This window comes from Heloderma suspectum, chromosome 4, assembly GCF_057233095.1.
Source record: "Heloderma suspectum isolate Gila_16-S chromosome 4, 16-S_ref, whole genome shotgun sequence".
In the NCBI taxonomy this organism is placed as follows: Eukaryota; Metazoa; Chordata; class Lepidosauria; order Squamata; family Helodermatidae; genus Heloderma; species Heloderma suspectum.
In genome coordinates this window covers 241,259,668-241,285,983 of record NC_139461.1, presented here as the reverse complement: position 1 = coordinate 241,285,983, position 26,316 = coordinate 241,259,668, and the positions used below count along the sequence as shown (strand labels likewise).

At 42.7% G+C, this 26,316-nt stretch overlaps 2 protein-coding genes across 2 annotated transcripts in view; one reads left to right on the top strand and one right to left on the bottom strand.

Moving 5' to 3' along the window:
* Positions 1–11,786, bottom strand: part of LOC146348367 (armadillo repeat-containing protein 12-like) — a 67,200-nt gene extending 55,414 nt beyond the window's left edge. Inside the window, exon 1 of the mRNA XM_084852943.1 lies at positions 11,477–11,786. The gene's annotated coding sequence lies outside the window, so the exon portion shown is untranslated. The remainder of the gene's footprint in view (positions 1–11,476) is intronic.
* A 1,335-nt stretch (positions 11,787–13,121) lies between these two features.
* Positions 13,122–26,316, top strand: part of FKBP5 (FKBP prolyl isomerase 5) — an 82,000-nt gene continuing 68,805 nt past the window's right edge. Inside the window, exon 1 of the mRNA XM_084852938.1 lies at positions 13,122–13,182. The gene's annotated coding sequence lies outside the window, so the exon portion shown is untranslated. The remainder of the gene's footprint in view (positions 13,183–26,316) is intronic.

The following is a 26,316-nucleotide window of genomic DNA, read 5'->3' as shown; positions in this document are numbered from 1 at the left end:
TACAGAAACTCAAAAGACCCAAATTTAGCTTGAAAACAAGCTAAATTTGGCATTTTTGAGCCTCCATAGCAGTTTGCTGCTGAATTTCAGGGGCAAACCAATTATCTTTTGCCATTCTACCACTGAATTTCAGCAGTGTGGGGGCAGCAACAGGGGTAGGGGCCTGCACTCAAGGCCATGGGGGCTGCGTGTTGCCCACCCCTGCCCTATATCCTTTCAAACAGAGAAGAGGTGTCCTTCTCTTTGTTTCAGAATGAGAAGTGCAGCCCATCAGAGGGCTTTACATTAAGCAGTGGGAGAAGAGACACCCACGCACACCCACGCACACATACCCCAGCTCTGCTCCCTGCCTGCCTGGAGCTCATGTGTAGCCCACTAATAAGTTACTGACAGGCACCACCTTTAGCAGGAAGGTGGTACCCTGCTCTCCCTGTAGCAGCAGCCAGAGAGAAAGTGCTAGGCGAGCTTGACTCAGGTTGTGCCGACTCAGTGGAAGTTTGCATATCTTCTTGGGACATTGATGTCAGCAGCAGCCAGCATGTTTAGACAGAAAAGAGTCCTATATCTCCAAGCATTTCCCAGCCACCATCGCCGACTGGGGCATCCTAGGAGTTGTAGGACTTTTTTTCTGTCTCAACATGCATAGGATTGCACCATGAAGAACTTAGGTAGCTGCCTGATACTCAGTCAGGCCACTGGTCCATGTAGCCCAGTAAGTAGTAAAAGGGGGGTATGCACATCAAACTCTAAACCACGCCCCCTTTTCAAAAGTGACAGGTGCCCCACCCCCTTTGGCAGGCTGGAAGTCCTGCCCTAGCCAGAAGTCCCACCTTCGGAAGTCCTGCCCCAGAAGGAGCGATCAGCTGGTCGGGTCACCTGACCTTCAGGATCACTTGACGGGGGTCATGTGACCCCTCTATGAACTCATCATGCCACCATGGACCACTTGGATGAGGTTTTAGAGCCCTAACAGGTACAGGTGCTGAAATGGCCCAAAGGGCCATTTCCAAACCCTCTCCAGATTGGCCCAGAGGGGTGATGTGACCCCTCTATGAACTCATCATGCCACTGTGGACCAATAGGAAGAGGTTTTAGAGCCCCAACAGGTGCGGGTGCGGAAATGGCCCAAAGGGCCTTTTCCAAACCCTCCCTGGATTGGCCTGGCAGGGCCCACATGGCCCTGTAACATCACGCCACGCCCCACTGACAAATAGGGGCAGTTTTACTCCCAGAAAAACAAGCTTTCCTACCAACCAATCAAAAGCAGGGGCAGTCAGACTCGACTGAGGCAGCCTTTTCTTTCTTTCTTTCTTTCTTTCTTTCTTTCTTTCTTTCTTTTCCCAGACATGTTTCCTGCATAGAAAACATGGAGACGCCAGACACCCTTGAATATTGAACCCCAGAAAGGCTGTAAGCCAAGTAATGCCTACATACTTTTTAAAATAACTAGAAAGGGAGAGCCTGCTATAGTTCCTGTGAATGTAAGAAGAAAAGATGCAGCTGTGGCAGAGAACATACCTGTAGACATTTTTATAGAATTCCTGGAAAATTTGAGGAGGCTGTAAGCAGCCTGTTAAAACAATGAAGACCATCCATAATTGGGAGTTCAATAAAACTTTAAGGAAGAAAGGAACTTTACATCTATATAGATGTACTGCCACAAAAGTTATAATTGCAGTTTTCACAGAGTTACTAGGGAGCAAGCCTTATGGAGACAGAAAAAGAGGTTTCCCAGTCAAAAAACATTTTATATTAAGTTGTCTAGCAGCACCCTGCCCTTTTTTCTTTCTTTCTGGAGAACACTTGGTTTTATGTTTAAAACTTACTACAAACTTACCTGCAATCTGCCCCATCACCCTGGACATATTTAGAAAGCTGTTAAGGTTCCCCCACAAAAAAACTATGCTCACCCCATAAAGTGACTTTTGAGATGAAGAAGACACAGATCAAGCAAGGGACTACACAGAACTGTCAGGATACAACTACTACCCCTCACATTTTGTTAGAGAGTTTTGTGTTAGTCTTGCTTAGCGGCACCCCATCCTTCCTTCCTTCCTTCCTTCCTTCCTTTCTGCAGATCACTTGTTTTTATATTTAAAACCTAGTATAAGCTTACCTGCAATCTGGTCCTTCACCCTAGACACATTTAAAATGCTGCTAGGGTTTCCCAAAAAGTATGCTCACCCCTGTAAAGTGACTTTGTATAGTTAATCCCCACACTGAGATGTAGAAGACAGACCCAGATAAGCAAAGGAGTCCACAGAATATCAGGATCCAACCACACTTTTGTTAGAGAGTTTTGTGTTAGTCTTACTTAGCAGCACCCCACCTTCCTTCCTTCCTTTCTTTCTTTCTTTCTTTCTTTCTTTCTTTCTTTCTTTCTTTCGAGCACTTGTTTTTATATTTAAAACCTACTATAAGCTTACCTGCAATATGGTCCTTCACCCTAGACACATTTAAAATGCTGCTAGGGTTTCCCAAAAACTATGCTCACCCCTGTAAAGTGACTTTGTATCATTAATTCCCATTTTGAGATGTAGAAGTCACCCCCACAGATCATCAAGGTTATATTATTCAAAGTGTAGCAGCCTTTTATTTTCCCCACAGAGAAAAGAAGTAAGCATTTTATAAAAAGCAGAAAAACAAATGTTGCAACATTTCAGATTTGAAGCAAAAGGATGCTTTTACAACAACTCTGTAAGGAAGACAAAATTAAGCATTTTGTAAAATCCATAAAAATAAAAGTCACAGGGGTTACAACAGCCCCTCAAAGTAGACATGCTTTAAACACAGCTAAGATTTTGTAAAATAATAATAATAAAAAATCGGGGGGAGGGAAGAATAAAGAGGTGCTGTTTAGCAAGAGTTGGGGTAGGGAGACTAAAATGGAGATAAAGTCTCATTTAAAATGTGCTTTGCCTGTTTTGCTTGTAAACTAGCTGTTAGCAGTATGGTAAACTTAGTAATCCAAGCATCCGATCCTGGAGATTGTGGAGTTCCCTAATTCCTGAGAGGCAGAAGATTTTGCAATAGCTGTTATGTACATAGGAAATAAAAGTGACATTTTAATTAATAAAAATAGACGGCTTGCAGACCATCTATTTGTATGTAGGGGGAAATTGTACTGTGTAGAACAATGCAACTGGTGCTTGGAGACTCCGATTAGCAAGTCAGGGTTGGGTGGGGTTTGCAGGCTTTTATATATACATAAAATAGAGATGATCCTGCTACAATCAGTAAACAAAGGTATCTCCAGTAGCCATGCCTTAAGCCTATCAACTGTATTCATGGGTGCCTGGGAGGTGGATATGGTGGTAAAGTTGAAAGTAAGCATTTTTGTCAGAATCACAAGGGTTGCAACAACTCTGTAAGGTAGACAAAATTAAAGGTTGCCAAGTAAAGCCTACTACAAACATCCTGTGCTGTAATCCAGTCATCACATCCTGTCTATTCCAAAAGATGGGGGTATATGCTGATAGAGTAGAAGGGGAAAAACTATTTTTTCTTTCTTTCCTTAAGAATCATTTTGAAAGAATCAATTTTTATCATTAATTCCCAAAATGGAACTATATCCCAAAGGGTGGTAGAGTTGGAGGGGAAAAGTAAGCTTTTTTAAAAGGATCATTTTGAAAGAATTAAACATAGAAATCACAGGGTTGCAAGTAAAACCTTCAAGGGTCTTTAAAAAGTAAATAATTACTTAAGTGCCACTTAGATTTTGTAAAAATCCTACATGAGGAGCCAAAAAACAGGGGCTGCCCTTTAGAAAAGAGTAGGGGTCAATGGTCTAGACTTCTAAATGGAAATACATTCTCACATTTGCTGTTAGCAGCTTGGTAAAATGTATTAATCTAAACATCTAATCTTGGAGAACATGGGGTTCCCTAATTCTTGAGAGACAGGAGATTTTGCAATAGCAGCCTTTTAAGCTGCTATGTACATAGGAAACAAACGTGAAATTTTAATTAAAAAAATAGACTGTTTGCATCCCATCTATTTATATGTAGAGGGAAATTGTACTGCTAGTTGTAGCTGTTAACAGCAGCCTTGTAAAGTAGGCCTGCAGTCTCCATCGGTACTTAGTGGGGCACCTTCTGTTTTTAACTCTAGAAGTAACCCCACAGATCACCAGGGTTATATTATTCAAAGTGTAGCAGCCTTTTATTTTCCCCACTGAGAAAAGAAGTAAGCATTTTGTAAAAAGCAGAAAAACCAAGGTTACAATGTTTCAGTTCTGAAGCAAAAGGAACCTTTTACAACAGCTCTGTAAGGAAGACAAAATTAAGCATTTTGTACAAATCAGAAAATAAATGTTGCAAAGGTTACACCAGCCCCTCAAGGTAGACATGTTTTTAAATACCACTAAGATTTTGTAAAAAATCCTTTGTCTATTTTTCTTTGTAAGCCAAATGTTAGCAGATTGGTAAAAGTATTGATCCAGAGTGTGGGATTTCCTAATTCCTGAGAGACAGAAAAGTTCGCAGTAACAGCCTTTAAGTTGCTATGTATGGAAGTGACCATTAAAGATATATGTAGAAAGTGATTGCAGCCGCCAGGCCCCAGTACATTTATACCTAGGGAAAATATACCGTTGCAGCCCTGAACAAGAATTTTGTAAAAGTACATTTGCAGTTTCCAGTGGTACTTAAAATAGGGTTCTTAACAGTTTTTAACTGTAGAAGCTACCCCATAGATCATCAAAGTTATATTACTGAAAGTGTAGCAGATTTCATTTTCTGTGGGGAAAAGTAAGCATTTTGTAAAAAAAAGTATAGAACAAAGATTGCAAGGGTTAGCAACGTTTCAGGTCTGAAGCAAAAGACATCCTTTACAGCAAACCTGTAAGGTAGATATACACTTCATTTATCTTGTAAAACACAAAGAACAAAACTGAGAGCTAGTTTTGGGCCCCTGAAAACCATGTGCTCGGAAATGGCCAAGGAAGAGGAAGGTGTGGTGGTAATTAAGCTCTTGCATAATTTCCCTGTGAGTGGATAACACAAAACATCCTCGGAGGTGGAGAACCCCTGGCTGTATCCTAGAGCTCACGCAACGGGATTTGGAGATATAAAAGAAAAGTGCAAAGCCAGGTACTTCCTTTTTCACCTGGTCACATTTTCTCCTAAAAGTTAAGTATACTTCTCTTTCTCTCCTTTTACAAATAAAATAAAAAAATCTTAAAGAAAGACCTGGGCATGACCATGCTTTTAGCATCAAGCCAACAGACCAAATAGCATTCTGTGTGTGTGTGTGTGTGTGTGTGTGTGAGAGAGAGAGAGAGTGATATTGTATAGTTTCAAACTGCTAGTATATTGTTTTTTAAATTGTTTTTTAAATAAGCTGTTCTGTTTTTTCCACATAAATTTTTCCCAAAATGTGTTCCTGACATTCTTGAAGTTCTGCTAGAAGGCAAGTAGCTTTTTCTCTTTTGAGGAGATTTTGTATTTTGCTAAAAGGGAAGAAATTCTTAGTTTTAAGGGTTTTTAGCTGGAGGATTGGAGGAGGGTGGTGGTTGGGCCTTTGTAGAAACCTAAGTATTTGCAGAATCTTTGTTAAGTTTGTTTTGCCTTGATTCAGCCTCCAATTATGCAGCCTTCTAACAGGGCTATAGATTTTTAATCCTTAATTCCATTTCTTCCCCTTCTATGTGCCAGGAAGTGATGGGGCCAGATGCCATTTTAAATGTGTCCAGGGTGAAGGACCAGATTGCAGGTAAGCTTATAGTAGGTTTTAAATATAAAAACAAGTGCTCTGCAGAAAGAACATAAAACTTTCTAACAAGAAAGGGGAACATAGTGGTTGGATCCTGATATTCTGTGGACTCCTTTGCTTATCTGCGTCTGTCTTCTACATCTCAGTGTGAGGATTAACAATACAGGGGTGAGCATAGTCTGGCCCCATCACTTCCTGGCATATAGAAGGGGAAGAAATGGAAGCAGTGACAGATTTTACTTTCTTGGGTTCCAAGATCACCGCAGACGGTGACTGTAGCCATGAAATTAAAAGACGCTTGCTCCTTGGGAGGAAAGCTATGGCAAACCTAGACAGCATAGTAAGAAGCAGAGACATCACCTTGCCGACAAAGGTCCGTCTAATCAAAGCTATGGTTTTCCCAGTAGTAATGTATGGCTGTGAGAGCTGGACTATAAGGAAGGCTGAGCGCCGAAGAATTGATGCTTTCGAACTGTGGTGCTGGAGAAGACTCTTACGAGTGCCCTGGACTGCAAGGAGGTCAAACCAGTCCATACTAAAGGAAATCAACCCTGAGTGCTCTTTGGAAGGACAGATACTGAAGCTGAAGCTCAAATATTTTGGCCACCTAATGTGAAGAGAAAACTCCCTGGAAAAGACCCTGATGCTGGGAAAGACTGAAGGCAAAAGGAGAAGAGGACGGCAGAGGATGAGATGGCTAGATAGCATCACTGATGCAATGAATATGGACTTGAGCATGCTCCGGGAGACAGCGGAGGACAGGAAGGCCTGGCGTGCTATGGTCCATGGGGTCACGAAGAGTCGGACACGACTGAACGACTGAACAACAACAACAACAACAAAGCAGCATTTTAAATGTGTCTAGGGTGAAGGACCAGATTGCAGGTAAGCTTATAGTAGGTTTTAAATATAAAAACAAGTGCTCTGCAGAAAGAAAGAAGGATGGGGTGCTGCTAAGCAAGACTAACTCAAAACTCTCTAACAAAAGTGTGAGGGGTAGTAGTTGTATCCTGACAGTTCTGTGTAGTCCCTTGCTTGATCTGTGTCTTCTTAATCTTAAAAGTCACTTTACAGGGTGAGCATAGTTTGCGGCAGGGCGGGGGGGAGGGACCTTAACAGCTTTCTAAATATGTCCAGGGTGATGGGGCAGATTGCAGGTAAGCTTGTAGCAAGTTTTAAACATAAAACCAACTGCTCTCCATGATTTCATATAGGATTCCTTCTTAGCCCTACCCAGAGATGCCAGAGATTGAACCTAGGACCTTCTGCATGCAAAACAGCTGCTCTACCACTCAGCTTATAGCCCTTCCCCAGACCCAGCTTCCTATTTATTTCAGCAAGAATGATCAGAAGTTTAAAATCAGCCTCAAAAAAGAAAGCCTGTAGTTGTAAACCTAAATAAGACAAAACACACAAATAGGTGTGTGTGGGTGGGGGCAGGATGTTAATGAACATTGGCAGCACGACGTAGCAGATCTTGCACATCTTGGGCCTGCTGACTCCTTCTGATAGACTCCTAAGGGGTCCCTGTCCAGCACACATAATGCCCTAAGTCGTGATGGTGGCACAACAATTAATGGCATCTGGTCTGAATTTTCAGAGCTCTTTGAATCCTGACACTTCTCACTTCAGTGTAACTCCTGTGGTTTGCCTTATGTTCCCATCACACCTTCTGCTGAATGTGTGGAAATCAGGGCCACGACCAGAGGGCACAATCCCCTTTCCCCTTCCCCTTCATGTGCTCAGTGTGCATGCATACGGGAGGCGACAACAGGGCTTACGTCTACTGGGTTTAGCGCATGGGAGGGAGGATGGAATATGTGGGGAGGGTACTGTTCTCTATTTTGTATTATTATATTAACAAAAATGTCTCCATAAGACCTTCCACCCTAATGATGCCCACAAAAGCATTCCTTTTACTTTTTCCTAGAGAAGTAAATAGCTGCTATTAGCTCCCTGGGAGGAAAAAATGCCCAACGCGTGGTGCAGGGGAAGTACACTTTATTGGGGCCTGGAGGTTGGGGTGGGGTGACCCACACTGAACCCCATTACAATGGGAGGCAGTACTGCTGGTAGGATGTACAGGCCCGAAATATATGTGAATGAATGTCTAGTTCACACCAGTGGAGGCTGCCGTCTCCAATTTCGGTCTGGCTATAAATCCATTCTGGGTTTCAGTCAGAACCAGACAAAACTCTAGAGGAGCTATCCAAGGTGCTGAACCTATTTCATGAATGGGGTTCAGCACCGTGGATTGCTCCTTTAGAGTTTTGCATGGTTCTGACTGAGACCCAGAATGGAAGCATAGCCCCACCGAAATTGGAGCCACCAGCCTCTACTGGTGTGTTCTCTCTCTCTCTCTCTCTCTCTCTCTCTCTCTCTCACACTCACACACGTCTGACTACAACTACAAATCATGAATTTGTATGTATGGGATGGGATCATGGTGTGTGTAGGGGGGAACCCACGTTGCCAGTTTGTTTTGGGCCCCCAAAATGATGCTGGCCCAGGTAAAGAACTACAGTGAACCTAGTGCTCTTCAGGCATTTTGGACTACAACTCCCATAAGCCCCAGCCAGCATGGCTAATGGTCAGGGATTCAGGAAGTTGTAATCCAAAACATCTGGAGAGCACCAGGTTGCCTACCCCTGAGAGGGTTGCTGGAGTGGCCGCAGTGTGGGGTTGGAGTGGGGTGGGGAGGAAGAGCCAGGGTAATATTGGAGAAGGGATAGAATAAGAGAGCCAATAATAGAGTTGGAAAAGAGAGACTGCCAAGGATTGGAGCAGCGGAAAGAGCCAGTCCTGGAGAGATGATGCAGGGAGAATATTTCCAGGGAAGGGGATAAGAGAGTTGGAGTGCAGGGAGAAGAAAACACGGGGTATGTTCGCTCTCCTTTCCAAAAAAATGTTATGGGCCTTTCATTACAAGTAGTAGCATTTCTGCATCAGAAACTAAAATGTATGTGCTTCTCTTCATTATGCCATTCAATATTCTGCCCCAACCAAGGTCACAGTCTTAGAACCATGACTGTACCTCCTACTCCAGTGCAACAGGCAGTGGGAGAAGGGATTACATCGGCAGCACTTAGTACTTCAACATCCAGGGGTGGGGAAGTGAGGGATGACCCAGCACACTGACATTGTCCTTGCAGGCATGAAGATATGAGGCCTCTGATAAGGCTGCTGTTTAGATCTCAATGCTGCAGTTATGGCACATCCTCCATGGTGGGTTGGTTTGCACACTGACACCACATTCAGACATGTTACTAATGTGTCAGGGCACACATGTCCTAGGAGAGCACAGCTGGACCAACAGAGAGGTGGAAATCGAGGCTGGAAGGGCTGCTCACTGTTTCACAGCTCCTACCTACCCTGCTGCTTTGGACAGAACTGTCTTCACCCCAGAGTCCTGTTTTAAAATAAAGGAACATTCTGCAGCAAGAACAGATTTTTTTTTTGCAAACTTTATAAATTATGCAAATTAAATGGATTTGCATAGGCCTGTTTATTTTATATAATTTATTCTAGCTCCCCCCAACGTGGTGGCCTCCAGATGTGTTGGCTGGGGGAAGCTGGGAGATGTAGGCCACCAGGTTCAGGAAGGTTGATTTATTCTGTTTCTGTTAGTCATTGCTGAAGGGCAGAGCTATGCGCAGAACTGGAGCTTTGCCCAGCCCTCCCGAAATCCTGCTGAGCACCCTTCCTTACCCCAGTTCCACTGCCCATTCACTTTTTGAATGTTCACTGGGCACTGCCTGTATCCTTTCCGAATTCAGACCTATTGCTTCAGGGCTAGAAATTTGCTTTTTGAAAGGAGGAAGCTGAGATTCTTGAGATGCTAGATGAAGTACCAAATTCCGCGTTTGTGTGGTACAATTGAGGCATCACATGGCATCCACACAGTCCTGGACATAGCCAGTTTTTTCTTCTACTTAGGCACCTGGTTGCAAGAGAAACAATTGCATGAATCCAGTGATACTGGAGCAGGCGGGGGTGGGGGATGACACTGAGAGGCACTCACTCGCATCCAAACTGATGTGCTAGGAATGTGGTTTGAGCAGATCCATGCAGAGTTTCAAGCTGACTTTCCACTGCCTTGTAATGATGCAAACATGTAGATTAAGTCGCAAGTTGGGTGGTAGCAAAGGAAGCTCACAATCATTCCATCACATCCAAACTATTAGCTTTTCTGACACATGTCTTGTGAACCTTTCTGGCACCATTATGTCAATATTCATCTAGGATAGAACACAGAAGCAGGCATTTTCAAAAGGAAATGTACCTGGCCAATGCAGGTTTACATTTGTATTACTGATGTAGGTAGTGCATTGCCAACACCAGTTTAAGTTTCACATGTGAGAACACCTTTAAGTTCTGATCCACTCAACCCATTTTGCTCATGTGAACTGAAAACCCAGTTTCATTGTCCAAGCTGTGCGGGGGGTGGGGGGAGGGGGAAATACAGTGGGTTCTGTCCAGACATAGTCATATTTAGAGCAGACCCATTGAGATCAATAAGACTTAAATTACTCACAACTACCTTAAGTCGCATTGATCTTAGTGGGTCTGCTCTAAGTATGACTAAGTCCGGATCCAGTCCAGTAGTTCATTAACAGTCAATAGAACATATTATTTGAAAGAAGGCTGCATGTTTAGGTGCCTAAGTAGTTTGATAAATCAGTTACAAGCCTTTTTATTAATTACTGATCTACTGAGCAGTGCTGATTCATTGGGCAGCAGATTTTTAAAATTTATAATTAAAAATGCCACCTGCATTTTTATAAGGACTATTCTTAAAGATCTGACAAAAATGCAGGTGGCAGGTGCCATGTTAGAGAAGAGCATTCTCAATATTGGGGCTTTCTGAGCTACCTATTCCCCCTTTCCTGCTTTCTAAGAGGCAGCATTCTCCATTCCCTCTCAGGAGGGAAAACCTCTTCTAAGATAGTGCCTGTTGCAACCTATGTATGCATTGAATTGCAATTTCCATCAACCCTAGCCATCATGACCAATGGTCAGGGAGAATGGGAATTCTAGTCCAAATGTCTGGAGGGCACCAGGTTTGGAAAGGTTGATGCAACCCATGCATGTAGCAACTAATAAAGAACGATATGCAGGGTTTTTTGTTTTGCTGATTTAATAAATTAATTGTCAACAATCTCAAACAATTAATCCACTAAAATTTATTTAATCAGCTGATATTTCCCCACACCCCTGGTTTGGAAAGTAAACAAAGGAAGTGATTCCCATCACCTCAAGTATCATTTATTTATTCTTCATTGTTTATTTATCCTTCATTATTCATTAGCAATAGTTATATACCACTTCTAATTTGAAACAAATCCCACCGGTCTTATTGGTTTCTACCATTCGACTTCTGAGGGGTTATTTTTCTAGTCATACATTACATTATCTCTGAACATGTCATCCTTTCCTAGCATGTTTCCTTAGCACATATATCTCACACACAAGCTAAGGAGACAAACTAGGAAAGAATTATGTGTTCAGATAATTCTGCCAGTCTAATATGAAGCCCACAAAACCGAGGAAAATAAGCGTTTAGTTAGTATTTAACTCCATCCTCACCCCTTGTTATTTTCTTTTAAGTGACAACCAGACGAGGAAACACAATTAATCACACACGCATATATATATATATATATATATATGCGGGTGAACGAAGGACGGGGGTTGGGGGTCGGGGGAGAGACTTTGGATGATCAGGGGACGGCGGAGACACATACACACGGACTTAATGCCATACCTGGGCGAGGGATTTTTCATCTTTAATATCCTACATATGATACACGCGTGGGGTAAACCGCGCGCGCGCGGGGGGGGGGTGTCTTCGATAGACAGCTTTCGCGATGTTCTCAATATCTCCTCCTCGGCTTCCACGGACCCTCGACCACCGCCACTCACTCGTGGCTGCCGTCGCAACACCATCGTCTTCCTTCTCCCTCCTCGACCACAGCGCCGTCCACGGCTTAGTCCTACCGGAGCCTCGTTTTCAGGGGAGAAATACGAGCCACTCTCGGTGACCTCTCCTGTTTTTAGAGGCTGGTCGTAAATACTCGTATAGGCTCGAGAGGCTGAGCGACTGAAGCGGTGTCCCTGCGAAAGAATTTTGGCCCGGAGAAAGGGGCCGAGGTTTCGTAACAGTATGGGGAAAGTTCTCGGAAAAACAAAAACATGCAAACACTCCCTGATACACTTTCAGCAACCGGTCCAGAGGAAAAACGCATCCACGAGAGTGTCGTAGTGCAAAGAATGCGACGACCCTGGATATCTAATAGAGGGAAACCTGGCTGCTGCTGCCCGCACACACTGCTTTAAACACAGCATTCATTAAATATTCAAATTAGCCAGCTAGAGTCCCGGAGCAATTTGTTTGTGGTTGGTTTTTTGACCACATTTTACTACACTTGCCCATGTTCATTAAGACTAACCTTGCTTCTCTGTAATTATCAGCCAAGAAGATTTTTCCTAGGAGAAAGAGCAACTATCAAACTATTGAGGGGGGTGTGTGTGTGTGCGCGCGTGCGCGCGCGTGTAAAAGTAAGTAAAAAAAGGAAACATTCTGTTTCAAGTATTTGCAGTATAATTTTGTAAGCTCCTTTTAACTTCCAGACAGGAGAAGTCGAAAACTGCCTCTCTCCCCCCTGCAGATGTTGACGAATAGAACTTTGTCTGACAAAGTTCTACTTGTAGCTGTTCATTGGAGGTGGTTGTTACACAGATCAAAACAGCCAACAATTATCTCTGGTGGGAGTGTTGCTCGTTAGCAAAGTCTGTTGTATTTCATTCTATCCTCCGCCTGCCCTTTTAAAATAATCATTAAAAATCGCCTGAATGGCATTGTTTAGGTGAGGCTGCTTAATCAGTCTGCATCCCCCCTGGGGCGGGGCGGAGGAGGCAGGGTTTAGAAAGGAGCGACAAAAATATATTCTAAGAAAGAAAACGGGCTTTTTTGCACCCGCCCAGGTGACGTGAGGCGAGTCTTTCCCCTGCGACTCCGCCAGACGCACAGTGTGGAATCACAGACGCTGCCCGCCCGGGACATCCCTGCGGGCTGCTTTGAGTCGTCGGCGTGGGCCACCGCCAGCGGAGCTGAGGAAATCTGGGAGGGGACCCGGGCTCGCGCGATTTTGTTCTTAGCTCCTCGGTTTATCGGCCCCTTATTTATTTCCGCGGAGAGCGCGAGGGAGGGAACTCGAGGCTTCGGACTCCCCTCAGGCAGTCGATTGTGGATGGGAGGGAGGAGTTATTTGCATACGGGCGGGGATACGCGGCCAATCAGAAGGCGCCATGGGTGCCGCTGTTACAGACGGGCAAGCGCCGGGGCCAGTAGGAGTGAGAAGGAGGGGCTTCGCCGAGGGGACTCGCGGCCAACGCCGGTAGCTCGTGTCATTCCCGGTCGGGTAACGCGGCGGCAACGGCAGAATCGGAGGCGGGCGGCGACGAGGGCAGGTACCGGCATTGGCTGGCGGGTTGGGGCTTCCCTGGCGTTGTGAAGAGCGAGCGCGCGCGAGAAAAAGGCGCGCTTTCCCGCCTCCTCAGGGGAGACCGCCAACCTCGCCTGACTCTGCTTTCTTCAGCCTCCCTCATGGCCCCCTCTATCCCCTCCTCCCCTTAGGAGAGGCCCCTTTCGTCCTCCTTCCTGAGGGGAAATTTTCTGGACAGCTCGGTCCCGGACTTACAGCCGCTGCGTGCCTGGCTTCTCACCCCCATGACCACGGCCGCTCATTTCCCCTCAGAACGCAGCCCCTGCTTAAACCCACCCCGCTCCGCTCCCGGGCCACGGCGTTGTCTTTACCGACTTCTGAATGGAATATCCATCTAATTCTTAGTGAAAGGAAAAGACAAGGGGAGGGAGACCCCACACGCTCCCCACGGTCATTTTGCCACGCGAGGCAGCACAGGCATTATTACAAATGCTGTGGATGTATATGGGGGGGGCGGGAATCTGTGAGTGATGGAAATAACGGAAGAACGGGAAAGAGGGAGAGAATAAAGACCCTGGTCTCTTCCAGCAGCAGCAGCACCACCACCACCACCGATCAATCACGGCTTCTCAGGATGTTGACACACGGAGTTTTCCCCCTGCTGTTGAGATTGGTTACTCACGGAAGTTTGCGGGTCCTTTAGATGACTTCGTTAACCTCCAGGGCATCTCCCACAGTAAGGGCGCAATCCTGTCGGGATAGGTGGCTGCCTCCAAACTCAGAGGTGACCACCTATCCAATGCAGGGGAGAAGCAGCGCAGAGAGTATCACCCCCTCCGCGCTTCAGCCGCCCTGCATTCGCCCTGATTTCAGCTGTCTAGCCACAGGAGGTTGGAGCGGGGGGGGGGGGAGCAGATTCCGGACAACGGATAGGAAGGTTTGCAGTGGCAATTCCACCCTCCTCGCCTTGGCATGTCCCCAGGAATGCCCTGTTTTCGCTGCTCCGTGCTCCTCTTCCGAGCGCAGGGCTGTTCTGCGCTGCCTACAAGGAGCCTACAAGTGACCTATCCTATGACTGTCTAGCCGCCGACTAGCAGCCATAGGATTATGCCCCAAATGTCTTTTATTCCATCATTAAAAAAATCGGAGATAATGAGCTATCAAATTACCCCCTTGAGTTCCCTCATGAAAAGAGGAAAATGTGCAACAAGAGGGCTAGATCACAGTGCCATCTAGCAGCTGTATAATGAAACATATGGAAGACTCAGATAAGGGGGGAAAGGAAGCACATGTTAAGGGAGTCTGTTGTGATCCTGCATTTAAAATGGAAGCAGAAAGCCCTGTTTTAAATACGGGATTTTAGGCTGGTGTAGAGATGCTCCTTGTGTTTCCAGCTTGGATGTTGTCTGTATGTTTTCTGTTTTACAAACATGGCTGTCTCCGTAACTGTAATTGCACAGAACTAGGAGAGCAAGTAGTGATGTTGTTATTAGCCTTCCCCCACCCATTAGTGTCTCTGTCTTCATTATGTAAGGAGAAGGTGGAGATAGATGGGGAGGGGGTGTTGAAACTCTCATGTTACTTCCTTTTCTCATACTATCAGAAATTTGGGAGATGTCTGATGTGGAGCTAAACAACCAGACCTGATTAAATAAAGATTTGAGGCCAGACTTTATGGAGAAAGTGAGAGCATTTCATTTTTCATTCAAAACCACCCTCTGCTAAAGTGATGTGTTTGAGAGTTCTGAGACATAACTGCTGTCTCAACATATTTTCAAGTTCCTGCGTCTCTAGTCACTATAAAACTTCTGACTTTGTCTCATTTTTAAGTTGTAACTTGGATTAAATGGACACTGATCTCACTTTGTTTTGGAGGTTGAAAATAAAAGTTAGCAAATATTTATGCAGAGTTATCATTGTTCTTCCAAACAGTTAGCCATATGTGCCCAACACTGATATATTATAAGGGCATTTTCCACAGGCATTTACAAAGGAAAGTTCATTTAAATTTGGTCTCACTTTGCCTTTTGCAGGTTCACAGAAATTCTTCTCCAGAATGGGACAGTATTTATTTTTTTTATTTTTTGTTACATTTATATCCTGTCTTTTCCTCCAAGGACCCTAAGCCAGTGTACGTGATCCTCCTCACAGAACTACCCCCTTAGTCTGCAGAAACTATATTGTGGAGGTGTTTCCTATCTCCAAAAGGGAGAAAAATAACAGCACTTTCCCAACGTTATATACTTTGCCAAAACAATTATTGGAACCTTCCCTAGAAATGTCCTATTGCCTAAAAAGAGGAAACTCTTAATCCATTGGAAAGTTTTCCTGCACAAACACCATTGGAATTACCAACAAGAAGAAAACATAGTAGTGAATGAGGAGATGGCATGAGAGCACATTAGTCCTCTTATGCAACTCCTATATTTTAGTGGGGCCTACACCAGAGAAATTCCCTTTCTCTGATAGTGATCAAATGTGCATCCTTCAGGAAGTACTAAATGCAGGATAATAAGGATACATTTCAGATCTATTTCAATTGTCAGGAATTTTGCTACAGACCTCACAGGAATGTGAGCTGTCCTCAAAGAGTACTGTTTTATGTGAGGTTACTTTTCAGTAATCTCTAGACAAAGTAAACATGTGTCCAGAAGCAGGGGAAGGGTAAAAGCAGATCAGTGATGAAGCATTTAGAATTAAAATCAATTTGTGAGGAAATAGTTACGCACTTGCTCCTCCCTGCAGTTTCTGTGCTGCAAAGTGCCCCATTTCCGAGGGTGCCTTTGCAACATAAAAGGAGCTGTACAAGAAGTAGTATTATATATGGTTGTGTGGTAATATGTAGTTTGGCCCTAAAATATGAGGAGAAACTTAGGTTGCAAAGATAGGTACTATGACTTATCTGCACCTACCACTGAAGTGTGTTGCCCTGTTTTGAACATCAGGCATTTTAACTTTGAGTTCCAAAAATTAATTAAAGTGTCTCGGTTGGAAATGGAAAAACATTTTCTTGTCATTGGCTTTTTAAAAAGTTTGTGAAAATTAATTGAGTGCTGCTTTCTGGTTCTGGAATTACATGAGAATTTGAATAACTTATTTGTTTCTGTTTTGTTTAGCAGCCCACTTATTTGTCTCAGTCATATATCGTTTGATGGCTGAATTGGAGTCTCTGTGGGCACAGAAGGTCAGAGGACTGATTGTGCTTAAGAGACCTAAGATGTATGCAAGCCTACAACAGTTGGATTTGTCTCACTATGAGTAGCATGTCCTTGATAGAGTACAGCACTACTAGCAAGGCCTCCAGTCTGTCTTCTCAGCTGGAATGAAAGAGAAACTAGTGCAAATCAATCACTGCTGCTCTTCCCAAGTAGTAAGCTCTTGGAGGCAACTACCAGCTTGTTTGTGGTGTAGATAAAGGAGGCCCATAGGTTTATGCTGCCTGGCAGCACCTTAAATGGACTTATTTTGCATTGGAAATATGGTGCCCTCTGTGCTGTGCTGGTATGAAACCTACCCCTTTTGGCCTCAGGAGGGGCACAAGATGTATCTCCCTCATGGTCATCTATACAACTGTCTGATGCCTTGTATGGATGGTGACTCCTTGTATGCCTAGGAGCTCTCTCACAGCAAGCGCCAATACTTTTATATAAGTGTCCTCCCTCAGTGGCCATGCATACTCCCCACAATGGTGTAGCCTCACCTCCTTCCTGTAAGTCCATCTGGTTCAGCCTAGCACTGTTTCCAGCATCCCTCTGTAATCACCATCTTCCTCCTTTGGTTCTTTCCCCTACCTCTGTGCACTTTGTTGTCCCCTCTTCTCAGAGAATCATTGCTGGGAAACATGAGCAGGAGGGTGCTCTTGCACTTGTGTCCTGCTTGTGGGTTCCTGATTGACAGCTAGTTGGCCTCTTTGTGAACATAATGCTGGACTACATGGACCCTTGGTCTGATCCAGCATGGCTCTTCTTACGTTCTTATGTTCTAATCTTGCCCCAACAATCCAGTTATGCACAAATATATTCAATTGAAATCACTTGTATTTATATAAACATAAACATGTTCTAAACGTAAATATGTCAGCAGTTTAGAATAGTAGGATTGGAAGGGGCCTACAAGGCCATCGAGTCCAGATTTAATCAATGTGAGCCAAGGAACAATACTTTAACAAGAGTCCTGTGGCACCTTAAAGAGTAACCAATATATTGTGGTTTCTTTGCACATTATAAAGATTCTTAGTGCACCTTGTGGTTTGTAACTTTGCTTTAAGAGGATGGAATGCTTGCTGCAGATCTACCTGTTTAACTGTCTTTTCAGACTCAACGTCTCCAGTTTCACTTATAGCATCTGATGAAATAGGTTGTAACCCATGAAAGCTCATGCTAATTTATTAAAATATCTGAACAACTAAAACAGTTTATATTTAACCCTTAAATATATTGTGGTATAAGCTTTCATGGACCAGAGTCTGCTTCATGCAGTGTGGTCCCACTTCATGCATCTTGTCCATGAAGGCTTATACCAGAATACATTTGTCCGTTTCAAGATGCCAGAGGACTCAGTCTATTGCAGCATAAACAAACATAGCTACCTCTATGGAATTTGTTACTTCTAGTGTCTTAAACCTTAATGTTTTGTGGATAAATGATAAGTGAAGACAACACATTTTGTGAAAGGAAGATAGAGATTATAACCATAGAGTTCAGGCAGGCATATGCTGTGGTGTTAATGGGATGATGCTGATGCTGATATAATATTTATCAATATGCAGTAAGTGTACAGTTACTGATATTGCATGGAATCCAGAACATCTGGAGGGCACTAGGTTGGGGGAGTCTGAAGTAAGTTCTATTGATCACAGGGGGCCTTACTTCTGAGTAGGCTGTTTAGGATTGCTCTGTGAGTTTACTTCCTCTGCCCCTTTAGACTGATTAGGACTACTGTTTTAACAGTACCATTTATGTGTTGCGTTGAGAGACATTCATTGTGTAGAAAGGTGCTATCAATGGCTGCCACATATTTCTGTAGCTTCTTTTTGGAAATTTATGAAGGCCTGCAACTCGTTTGCAACTCGTCTTTGTACTTGGGCTGACATTTGGAGGCAGGGATTATATTGGTAGAAGGTTGGGGGTTTAGTATTGTTTTTAACTGCTCCCTCACTTACTTTAATGGGATGTCTATATCTTTTTAAACATATTGTTGCCTGTCCAAAGCTTTTTGGATAAGACAGCATGCAAATTTGAATAAATAAATACTTAAAGCTAGACTACATGAAATGAGAACAGTGAACATGCAAAGAAGATAGCCCTCTGCCACTGATACATTGAATGCCTTTGGAAGCGATCAATTCAATTTCAGATTTCCCCTCTGTAAAATTCTGAAAAATCTTGCTTTTATTAAGCATTTGGATATCACCAATATCAGGCAAACTGTTCTTATACATGGCATGGTGTTTAAAAAACATTTCCAACTTATGGAGATAAAGGAAAGCATACAATTAAGCTCCTAAGCAGCAGCTCTTCTTCAAGGTTTCAGCCCTGACGTCTCAATAATAAATCCTTGAAAATGAGGTTAATAGAAGAACAGTCATAAATCAAATGGTAGTGCTGATGAATATCAGCCTTATTCTATGTAACAAAGTGGGTTTTAATGACAGGGTTGCATAAGTCTTGTGTGAGTCAGTAAGAGAGGTGAAAGCTTAGAGGCTGATTCGTGTATTCACTGTTAGTATTGATAGATCTCCTCCTAGTCTACTCTACCACCTTGTATTAAAGTGAGTGGTTGCTTTTTGTTGATATTGCATAGTTTAGTGGGCATACCATGTTGAATAAAAATGGCTTTGCTAAACTGTTGCTTAATCTATAGGCCTATAAATGATAGTGCTTTTCTAACTTGGATAGGTTACTTATTGATTAATTAGTAGTAAAATGTTGGTCATTATGGCAGGCAAAGAGTAGAAAGAGGATTGCCCAAAGTGGAGGATAAGGGACAGGTTAACCCTCCACCATGTGGTGTTCTCAATGTGGTGTTCTCAAGTGCAGGACTTTGCCTTTCACACCTATGGGAAAAAGTGATAATTCATTTCTTTCTGAGAGAAAGTAAAGAGGTAAACATCTTGGGATATATTGGGATTGGGATTTACAACAATATAATGACCACAGTATTAAAGCACCAGGTTAAAACTCTTCATATGTTATTTCCAGGATAGATTGATTTAAATAATCAAGAGAAAAGACATTTAAATCAGGTCAGGCTTCACATTTGATATTTCCTAAAGAAAAGTGCATACTAATTGTTTGATGCAATCACTAACACATGTTGATTTAGAACTTACTACCCAGCAGGGTCATTTTAATTATATGTATTTAATTATATAGCAATACTTTTGAAATTAGAAAATGGTACTTGATAAATTGCTGACTAAATAAATAACATTTTGCTTATAATTTGTCAATTATAATTTATAATTATAATTTATAATTGACAACTAGGGTGGTAGCTAAAAGTTTATGATATATAATGTGCAAACACACACAACATACAGGCAGGGATCCTGTGGAAGAAAATTTGGAAGGACAATGGGCAACCTACCCATAGAAACATTTGACACATGTGTGGAGGGTGGGTTGCCTATTGTGTTTCACCAGCAGCCCCTTGTGCTGCTCACTGTGTCTGTGTTGTAGAGGTTTAGATCCTGGCCATTCATTTTATTTCCCTTGATAATGTTGGGACTTCCTTCTGAGTAAACATGCACTGTTGGGTAATCTCCAGTATGTGTGGCAGAAAAAAATTCAAAATGGAAAGTTTTCCAGTACTTAATTTTCCATTTCGTAACATAGGGTGCTTTTTTAGCTTTATTTATTAAATACAAGTAAAGTAAACATGCTAAGTTAGCTCACTCACTTGGGTACCCAAAAATTGTCCAGTGAAAACTGATTTTTTTCTGGTGAAAATTATCCGTGCAAGTAGCTTAATTTGTATAGGGAAAAAATCCAGAAATTTTTCCATTTCAAAATTTTCCAGAAAACCCACATCATTAGTGATCTCTTATTCCTATTTCATACCCTCTAACTAAACTGAACTCTGCAACTTGATTAGTTCTCAGATTATGCATTATCAGGACTTCCTATCAACCTAAAAGGAACATTTATTTCCCATTTAATGGGAATACCAGGGAACTATCAATCTTATTGGTACAAACTTCTAGTCACTTGTTCAGCAAGTAAATGATCTTACACATCCAGGTTTCCCTTCACTACGTTGATCTATTGTTGCTCCCAGAAGTGCGAGACTCAAGAAAAGTGTGGCAGTATTATTCCATTAATTGACTTGATCAACAAATGAATATATCCAACGATTTCAACTTCACAAGGCTCTTCACACTGAAATAAAACAGAGATCCTCCGTTTTGGCTTAGTTTGTTTTTCTTTCGTTGCCGCGGTTGCAATCCTGCGCATACTTACCTGGCATAGTGCTGTAAGGAATGCGGCTGCAGAAGAAGATTGTGTGCTGGTATTTGTGGGGAGGAAAGGCTTGAACAAGATCAATCTGATATTGGTTTAAAATGGGGGGGGTAGCATGAACTGGAGAAAAAAATATTTCTACATCTTTATTTTATATTTACTTGGAAGTAATTCTTACTGAGCTAAATCAAATTTACTCCCAAGAAAGTTTGCATAAGATTGTAGTCATAGAGTATCCAATTTTTGAATCATGTGCAACAAATTAATGCAGGAACTCTTTTAGTTCAATGTCAAATCATTTTTTTTTTTTTTGGCTCATAATAAGGCCAAAGAATGCTGCAAGATTCATGACAGTATCCAACGCTGACCCTACACCTCCCCTGATTGTGTTGTGCAAGCAGCACCCACCACAGGCCTAACTGGACAGGTCAATGGAGATGCCTTCTGTGAACTTTACTGACCTGTTCCATTCCAGAAACTAGCATTTTGGCTTGTTTCTGGTTGCTTTAGGAAGCACTAGCTTCCTGTTGCACTGGCAGTGGATCCCACTGGCACACAGGCAGCATTGGATACTGCCGAATGAATTCATTTGCTATGAATCCCCATCACCACCACCTCCCTGGTACCACATTACTTCTAGAAACAATTGATGCATAATCTGCAATGTTTCATTAATGGTGAGAAATGCTGGTTCAAACTTAAGAATCAGCTTCGTCTGTTTAAAGCATAAGATAGCATTGATCTCATACTCCAGATGTTTTTGAACAATTTATACTGCCACTTGGGGGAGATAGGACAGTATATAACTCCAAATTGTTGCTGAATCTTAAGCTTGATGGGGAAACAGGAAAAACTAGTGGGAAGAAAGCCATGAGTTACTTAACCTTTGTAGCAGGTTACAGTGCCAAAGATAATGCTTGGAGGTTGTAGACATCGTGAAGTATAGTTTGCTCTTGGTGAAGTTTATTTTATGAACGATAAGCCCAGTTTCAGTAAAAGTCTTGTTTTTTTCAGAGGTAGGAGAGCAGGCAGCAAGGGGGTTAACTCAGCAATGTTATCACAACAAATTTCTGTTTAGTATAATGTAGAAGGCCATTTAATGTAAGTAGAATACATTTGATTTCTTATTTCATGCTTACTTGAAACCTGTTAACTAATGCATTATTTTCATGTTCTGTCCTTGGGAAATATGCCTTGAAAAGAAAGGAAGGGCATATACTTCAAACATTATTTTTGCAATGAAAAATAAAGAATTTCAAATTATAACTGGTTCCTTGCACAACAAGAAAGAAGCAAACTGTCTTCCTCTTCATCGATTTTCATTTAGGCTTTAGGTGAGCAGGAAGACATAAATCGTTGGTTTTGTTAGAACTTCTTGTAGTGCAGCTTTGACTAGTAAGTTTTAGATCAAATAAAGGTATTTTTTAGGGGAGACTTGACCTAATAATTTATACACTGATGTATAAGATTTGCAAAATACTATTTAGTGACATAGGACAAAGATGTCTGTGGTGAAATTTGGTTTGCTATTCCTATGCCACTTCATAATAAATAATACCTCGTCATTCTTGTGAGATCACTCAAGAATGATGCTAAAGACCACTTACAGAGGAAGATGTTGGCCTCCTTTTGATTCCTATCTTGCTTTGTGTCAGCAGTCCTTCCAGAAAATGTACATCGTCAACAACAAAAAATACAAAATCTTTCCTCTTGGTTACATGGATATACTTGCGAGCGCTTGTATTTCTTGTACTTTGGTTACATTTGTGGCTAGAACTATTTCTTATCTATGTAATCTCTTTTGTAAATGTTCAAGAGCTTAAAATTTCTAGACCTAAGGAAGCCTAACCTTTGAAAGTGTTAAGGTGCATTGTTTGGATAGATCCTCCCTGTTTCTGTGTCCTGTTTTTTTTTCTTACTAGCCCTAGAGTAGCTACTTGGATAAATATATTTTTATATGCTGTTGCTGCTGAGATAATACATTACATCTATGATAATTGCATTCTTATTTAATACAGCATGTGGTAGCCTCTCTCTCTTTAACATTGCTGAGGTGCTTTCTATGACTCATATCTGTTCTGGTAGTGTTTCAAGCTCTAAAACCCTTCTATAGTCACAAATGTTGCTAGTTCAAATTAGCTCTCTATTTTTACAAGTCCTAATCTGTAGTGGTTTTTCCTTGATATTTTGGCAGCTGGAAACACCAGCTGCTTCCATTCCAAGGAAAGCTGGTGCAGTTCACACCACAGTCCAAAGGGGAGTTCATGATTAGTGCTCCACCTCCATCCTAGGAGTTCTGCATTCCAGCAAAAGGCTGTAAACTTTTCTTAATTGCTTGGCGCAGTTATGCTGGCAGGGAATGGCTTCACCTTTCTGCTTCAGACGTGGATAGAAGCTCCTTCTGTCAGTTGATCTACTCATTGCTTGTGCAATCCTCACAACTACAAATAGTATCCAGGAGAAGGAAACTGCATGAGGGAGAGCTTGCCCATCCTTCTCAGTGAAAGGATCTTTGGGTGATGCAAATACACCTTAAGTAGTTATTGCTGTATTTTGTAACTCAGCAATACAGTATGTATGTTTATATATGAGAGGCTCCAAGGTATCTGGTAACAAGACTGAGAATGATTTCTGCCTTGCTTCTAAGGATTCTGTAGTACCAAAGTGCTGAGTTCAAAGCCATTGCATAGGTGAAGGGTCTTGTTTCAGTTGTGCTGGGGTTCACTGTTGGGCAAAAATACTTTTGTAATTTTTTGATGCTGCTGGTTTTATTGCTTTCTTGGTCAAGCCAAAAAGAGAAGATAAACACTAACAGTTTTCAGTTCTCTTGGCTCTGTACAGATTATCATTGTTGCGAGTTGGAGGAGGCATTGCAATGTTGTCTGAATTTCACATATTCTTTTTTCCCCCCGTTCTGCTGTGTCATAGCAGCTATGCCATTTGGTCATGCAGGCTTTTGTAGTGTTTCAAGCAATACAGGACAGAAACTGAAACTAGTTCTCTGCAGTGTGACTAGTTACGTTACAATAGATGTTCAGACATTTTGGTGGGGCCCATAATTCCTCTTGCCATGACAAGTGTTCCATTGTCCTCTGTGAATATGGCAAGAAGATCTCCACACTTACCTCTACCTTGGAGCTGGAGGATGGGTGGCAGAGATTGTCCTCATAATTGTGCTGTGCTTGGAAGTCCCAGACCACCTCTAGCACAAAGTTGGAAGGGAAGGCCCTTTTGGTCCTGTGCTGCTGTGCTGCTGGGAATCCACAAAGCACATTGTAACAGCAGAGGTGATCCCCGTCTTCCTTCCCAAGTCCAGATTTGGAACTGGGGAAGGGATCACGCAGAAGCATATCAAGTTAGGGGCAAGGGAAGAGGGCCCTGGACTACATGTTTTGGCTTGGCTACCAAGGCCAGCCAAAATTGTAGACCCCTGGGTGTGCACCTGTTGGATTGTGTCCATGACAAAAACTATACTCTTTACTTCCATTCCACCCTGAGCTTCCATGCCTGGAATAGTTCTAAAACCATTTAAACGATTTTATATATGACAGAACAAGCACTTACCCACACATGTCCTTTAAAAAGAAGGGAGGTGGGGGGAGGAATATGATGCTTCTTTTCATTCATCAGAGCTCTGCCATTGAAGACTGTTTTTAATTTGTTTATTTCCCATAGGAATGAAACGGACTAGGCTAGAAGTATGCTTGCAGTATGGTCTAGTCAATTTCATCACTCCCCCCCCCCCAGATGATATGGCCACCAAGAAGAAAACTAATTGCTTGCTAACTACATATCACTGTGACTGGGTTCGGATTACATGATAACCCATGATAGTTATTTAACCCATCATTGGTTATCATGTCATCTGTTGGGAATTTTTTAACTCACAATGGGTTATTTGGCCAAAATAAGACACTCGGATAACCCACTGTCTGCAAGGGTTATTTAACCTACCATGGGTTATCGTGTTGTCTGATGCTCCCCACAGCTTATTCCAACTGTCTACAGAGTCAGCTGGCAAGAGTAGCCAAAACCTCCACAGCCGCTCTGTTCCACCCTACAGAGCCCTTTTTTTGAGATCTAACAAGCATCCCAGGGGCAACTGCAGCCAAACAAGCTGCAAGCTTCGAGACCCAAGTATGTCGCGAAGACCCGTGGACTCGCCAGGTATGTTGTCTCCCGGGAGGACGGATTAGAGACGTGACTGAAAGGTTGCCTGCACTCATAAAGCCCACTGACAGGTATCCCTTTCTTCTCATCCATGTGGGAACAAATGATACCGCCAAGCGGAGCTACGAAGAGATCACGTCAGACTTTGAAGCTTTGGGAAGGAAACTCAAGAACTTTGGGGCCCAGATAGTTTTCTCATCCATCCTTCCAGTAGTTAGAAGAGGGATAGAAAGGGAACGAAAAATACTCCGGGTGAATGACTGGCTACGAAGGTGGTGCCGACGAGAGAGATTTGGATTCTGGGACCACGGGCTATACTTCCTGGAAGATGGGCTGTTGGCTAGGGATGGGTTGCACCTCACAAAGGCTGGGAAGAATGTGTTTGGACACAGCATGAAGAACTTCATCAGGAGGGCTTTAAACTGAATCCTACGGGGAAGGGAGATGTAATGTTGGGGGTAACAATGGACGTAGGCGCATGCACTGCAATGGAGAGAACAGCGCTGATAGCGCCCAATAATAGTCTTCAGACACATGTAGGAAGAAAGCCAGACTATGAAGCACATGGTCTTCGATGTCTATATACTAATGCCCAGAGTATGGGAAACAAACAGAATGAACTTGAACTCTTAATACAGGAGGGAAATTATGACTTGATAGGTATAACTGAGACTTGGTGGGATGACTCTCATGACTGGAATACAGCAGTTGAAGGATATAACTTGTTCAAAAAGAACAGGAGGAACAGAAAGGGAGGCGGGGTTGCACTGTATGTGAAAAATACATATCTCTGCACAGAAATACAGGAGGAGGAGCTTGGTAGCCCCATCGAGAGCATCTGGGTTGAAATAAATGGAGCAAAGAATAAAAGGAACCTGGTGGTCGGAGTCTACTACCGGCCACCCAATCAAGGAGAAGCCAAGGATGAAACTTTTGAAAAGCAAATAGCCAATGTTTTAAGGAAGCATGATGTAGTAGTAATGGGGGACTTCAATTTCCCCGATATTTGTTGGGAGACAAATTCTGCAAAACATGGCCCCTCCAGGAAATTCCTGACTTGTGTGGCGGATAACTTCCTCCTACAGAAAGTAGAGGAAGGAACTAGAGGATCGGCTATCCTTGACTTGATCCTAACCAACAGAGATGACTTAGTGGATAAAGTAGCAGTTACAGGAACTCTGGGGGAAAGCGACCATGTTGTACTTGAGTTCTTGGTTCTAAGGGAAGCAAAAGCCGAGTGTACTCAAACGCGTACCCTGGATTTTAGGAAAGCTGATTTTAATAAACTCAGAACAATGATCAGTAAGGTCCCATGGCAAACAATGCTAGCGAGAAAAGGAGTCCAAGATGGGTGGGAACTTTTAAAAAAGGAAATTCTCAAGGCACAATCACAAACAATTCCAACAAGAAGAAAAGGTGGAAGACAACAGAAGAAGCCAATGTGGCTTCACAAAAAGCTTAGGGATGACCTGAAAACAAAAAAGGACACATATAAGAAGTGGAAAGGAGGCCAAGTAACAAAGGAAGAG